Source organism: Oryctolagus cuniculus, chromosome 7 (assembly GCF_051225735.1).
Source record: "Oryctolagus cuniculus isolate XC-2025 breed Fujian yellow rabbit chromosome 7, ASM5122573v1, whole genome shotgun sequence".
Lineage (NCBI taxonomy): Eukaryota > Metazoa > Chordata > Mammalia > Lagomorpha > Leporidae > Oryctolagus > Oryctolagus cuniculus.
Genome location: NC_142873.1, coordinates 112,008,809 through 112,013,856, shown reverse-complemented (window position 1 = coordinate 112,013,856; position 5,048 = coordinate 112,008,809).

Sequence of the window (5,048 nt, the reverse complement as noted above, 5' to 3'; positions counted from 1 at the left end):
CTACCCTGTTGGAGCAAGTCAGGAGTCTCTGCATCTTGAGTTCATAAAGCTACTTTGAAATGCCTCAAGCCACCTCTTGCTGGGTCTGTGAAGGATCCCTTAAAGTCTTTTCTTTCAAAATGGGAAAATCACCCAGTTGGTGAACGAAACGTCCCTGTGTCCGAAGCCCTCACTCCTGTCAGGTGCTTGCTTCAGGAGTCATGGCAGGACACCCTCTTCTCTCTGAATAAAATTTTGCATCATTGCCAACTCCCCAGGAGCCCTCAATCACCACATCTGGGAGAAGGGAGAGATAGGCGGGGTGGAGTGGGGGGACTAATTGGGCTCACAGTCTAGGGGCTGCTTCTCAGCCTTTGATCCTTGGGGAAGCCAAGGCATATCCAGAAACTGGGCCGCAAGCCTGGGTCTTTTTGAAATTGAGAGAAGAATCAGGAGGATCAAAGAACTTCAGGCAGTTTTTAAATAGAACATAGAGGAGGCATGGTTATAATGTTACCTACAAAGGAAGGAGAGTGTATACAAATCATGGTGCAGAGAGTGTGCTGTAGACTATTGCATGCTGACACCCTCAGCATAGAAAACCAAAAGACCAAGGAATTATAATGTATTTTCCAAATAGTCTATAATATGTGTGCCCGCACTCTTCTCTAATTAAGTCTCCAATGTGTGTGCCTATTCTGTAGAGAACCTGAAAAGCACATATGCTTTGTGTAAACAAATACTAGAGATATACACATGATTCTGTATACCAGTTTAGAAGATTGAGCTGGCACTTCTTACCCAAACAATCATAATAGCAACAGCAACCGATTTTACATGAGTTCAGCATGCTGCATACATTAGTCCTGGATTAGTATTGTGGAGGAAGTCTTTCATCTTGGTAGGAGCTCTCTCCTAAAGAAGGTAGACGCCAGGTTGCAGTGGACTGTAGAGTGAGAAGGGGCAAGAGAATGAAGTCTGTGAGAGCAAACATGTTCAAGAAGTCTGACTGTGTAAGGACAATGGCAGGGAAGGTTTTCTATAAGGAGGTTGTATTGATTTGTTGGGGCTGTCATAACAAAATACCATAGCCCAGGTGGCTTAATCAACAGACACTTATTCTCTCTCTCTCTCTCTCTCTCTCTCTCTTTTATTTATTTGACAGGTAGAGTTATAGACAGTGAGGAGAGAGACAGAGAGAACGGTCTTCCTTCCATTCGTTCACTCCCCAAATGGCCGCCATGGCTGGCGCTGTGCCAATCTGAAGCCAGGAGCCAGGTGCTTCCTCCTGGTCTCCCATGAGGGTGCAGGGGCCCAAGCACTTGGGCCATCCTCCACTGCCCTTCTGGGCCACAGCAGAGAGCTGGACTGGAAGAGGAACAATTGGGACTAGAACCCAGCGCCCATATGGGATTCCGGCACCGCAGGCAGAGGATTAACCAAGTGAGCCACGGCACCAGCCCCACTTATTTTCTCAAACACTGGAGGACAGGAGGTATCAGCAGATTTGATTTCTTCTGAGGTCTCTTTCTATGGCTTGCGGATGGCCTCCTTCTCTCTGTGTCCTCCATGATCTATCTTTTCTTTGTGCCTACACATCCCTATGTCTATGTACTCCAAGTCGTCCTATAAGGACACCAGTCAGATTGGATTATGACCAACCTCATTTAAATTTTATCGCCTCCTTTTTTTTCTTAAAGATTTATTTATATATTTAAAAGATAGGCCGGCGCCGCGGCTCACTAGGCTAATCCTCCACCTTGCGGCGCCGGCACACCGGGTTCTAGTCCCGGTCGGGGCACCGGATTCTGTCCCGGTTGCCCCTCTTCCAGGCCAGCTCTCTGCTGTGGCCAGGGAGTGCAGTGGAGGATGACCCAGGTGCTTGGGCCCTGCACCCCACGGGAGACCAGGAAAAGCACCTGGCTCCTGGCTCCTGCCATCGGATCAGCGCGGTGCACCGGCCGCAGCGCGCCGGCCGCGGCGGCCATTGGAGGGTGAACTAACGGCAAAGGAAGACCTTTCTCTCTGTCTCTCTCTCACTGTCCACTCTGCCTGTCAAAAAAAAAAATTTAAAAAAAAAAATTAAAAGAGTTACAGCTAGAGAAAGAGAGGCACAGAGAGATCCTCCGTCCACTGGTTTCTTCCCCAAATGGCCACATTGGCCAGGGTTGAGCCAGGCCAAAGCCAGGATCCTGGAACTTCATCCAAGTCTCCCACATGGATGCAGGGACCCAAGCACTTGTGTCATCTTCCCAGTCTTCCCCTGCTTTTCCTTGGGCACATTTGAAGGGAGTTGGATTGGAGCAGCCAGGACACAAGCGAGCACCATTATGGAATGCTGGTGTCACCGGCAGTGGCTTAACCTGCTATGCCACGATGCCAGCCCTAACTTCATCATCTCTTTAAAGGCCCTATTTACAAATACAGGCTTGTGTCACTGAATGATGATGACAGGTTCTGAGGAATGCATTGTTAGGTGATTTGTCATTGTGTGCACATCATGGGGCACATTTATGCAAAGCTAGATGGCACCCAGGCTGTGTGGTGCACACTCTCAGAGGTGGAAATGCCACTCTGGAGCACAGGACTGGCATCACATTCTTGAGGTACTCGGGTTTGGTTTAAAGGGGGATTAGGACTTCAACATAAATTTTGGAGTGAGGGAGAAATATGCATCCCATAACAAAGGTCAAGATATTGCAAGAGTTGTGGTGGCAGTTTTGTAGTAGTGGTGTTATAGGTGAATGGCAGGATTCTTGTCTTTGCTCAAGAAAGAATTCAGGCGTGAGACACAGAGTAGTGGAAAGTAAAATAGCAAGGTTTATTAGGGAAGGGACATCCATAAGAACGGATGGGTACCTCTCCAGACAGAACCTGAGAGAGAGCGCCCAGTTGCTCAGATTGGGGGAGAGTGGGGTTACATGGCTGAGTGGAGAGTACACCTGGCCAGGCCAGGCAGGCAGCTCAGCATAGACACAGAGGGCGGAGCGTGCAGTCCAGTTGAGGCTGGGGGCTTTTTAGGGGATGGGTCTTAGTCTTCTTACATCTCCTCCTGAAACAAAAGACTGTGTGGATGTAAATACTAGAAACTCCTATCTGAGTTTTCCCCCTGAAGTTATCAGGCAGGGGGAAGCCTGGCTGGAATTGCCCTGTTAGAGGAAGGATGGGCAGGACCCCCTGGAGGGTCAGGATCCTGAGCAGCATATTTGAAATGCAGATATCAGGCAGAAGGGGCGGGGACACCCACCTGGCAGGTTATTGGGTAGAAGGGGCAGGGCAGGATGCAAATTCTGGGCTGCCCCCAAAAAGTTATCGGGATGACTTTGAGATGCATATGCTGGACCTAAATGTCTCCTTAGGCCTTTGTCACACACACATAAGCTCATATCTGACTTCCTACCTAGCAGTGGCAGGAGGAGTCTGCAGTTCCAGTCTCTCAGGTCTGTGTCTCATCCACAAGAGAGATGGCAAATCTTTCCTTTCGCTGGATTCTGTAGGAGCAGCACCGCTCCCAGGTTATAGCTCTTCATGTTGTAGCTCTTTGTGTTGCATGTCTTGGTGTTACAGTTCTCTTCTCCGATCAGGCCACAGCTTCTCTGCTCTGCCAGGTTTGTTTCACGACCATGATGAATAAGGCATACGGACAAGGAAGAAGTGAAGTGAAGGGTGTTTATCAAAGAAGGCAGAAAAGCCTGCTGGGCTCAGGATTTATATGTTTCTAAAGCAGGAAGCTCTCCTGATTGGTTGAGGTTTATGTTAATGAGTTTTTCTACATGAACCAATCAGGAAACAGACATTGGAGTGGTCTGTTTTGTACAGAAGTTCTCGGAGTGCTCAATCAGGTCTGCTTATAGCAGCTGCAATAGCATCTGAGTGTTACTTTGTGTGTGTTTCTCCTGTCTCTCCCTCCCTCAGGGCTCTTGGAGGTATTATTTTTTCTTTTCCTTTCCAGGGGTCCCTGGAGATCCTATCAAAGATAATTTCTTTTCTTTTACTATATAAAATGCATGCATTTTTCAAAGCACATAGACAAAGAGAGAACAATTAACAGAGGAAAAGCCCTGAGGCTGGGGCAAGAGTAGGAAGCAGAACTTAGAGGAACCAGAGCCCTGAGCAGAAAGAGGGAAGGGAGGGGGAAACCTAGGTGTGTGCTCCTGTGTGTTTTGAGTGAAGGAGCTGGAGAATTGTCATATGATAGAGGGCAAGAGAGGCTGGGAGAATAAACTGGAGACATTCTGAGGGTAGTTGGGCCATGTGTGTCAACAATGTTAACAATGTGCATGTGATTTGACCCAGAAATTACACTTCAATTAATTTATTTCAAGGAAATAATTAAGGGTGCATAAGAAATCCATTAATAATTATGGGTGTGTAAGGAGTCTAGTAATAAGGATGACTAGACAAATATCATTGCTTTGTTTAGATTTAAAAAGGGAATAGATGGACATTGTGGTACAGTGGTTGAATAAACTGCTTTTGGGACCCTTACACTGCATTTGGGAGTGTCTGGTTTCAAGTCCTGACTCCTCTACTTTGGATCCAGCTTCCTGTTAATGTGTCCTCTGGGAGGTAGAAGATGATGGCTCAAGTGCTTGGCCCTTGCCACCCATGTGGGAGGCCTGAATGGAGTTCCAGGTTCCTGGCTTCAACCTGAACCAGCCCTGGGTGCTATGAGCATTTGGAAATTGACCCAGCAGATGGAAGATCTCTCTCTCTCTCTCTCCTCTCTCTGATTTTCTGCCTTTAAAATACAATAAAAATAAATACATTTTTAAAGAGTAGGAAACAGCCTAAAAAAACACACACACACAAAAGATGAGAACAAAAAGGAAGCCTGATTGAAAAAAAAATTGTGTGTTCTTAAAATATCATCACATGCAATAATCAGAAGGGCCCTGAATGTGTATACAACCAAGAGTTACAGAAGCATCTTTATTAAGAGGGTAGCCTCATATGGGGAAATGAATGGCAGAATAATTGTGCTTTAAACAAAAGGTAGAGGGTATATGTAAAAAAGGAAAAGAGCCTCTGTGTGTGGGAGGCAAACGTTAACTGTGGTGATCTCTGGG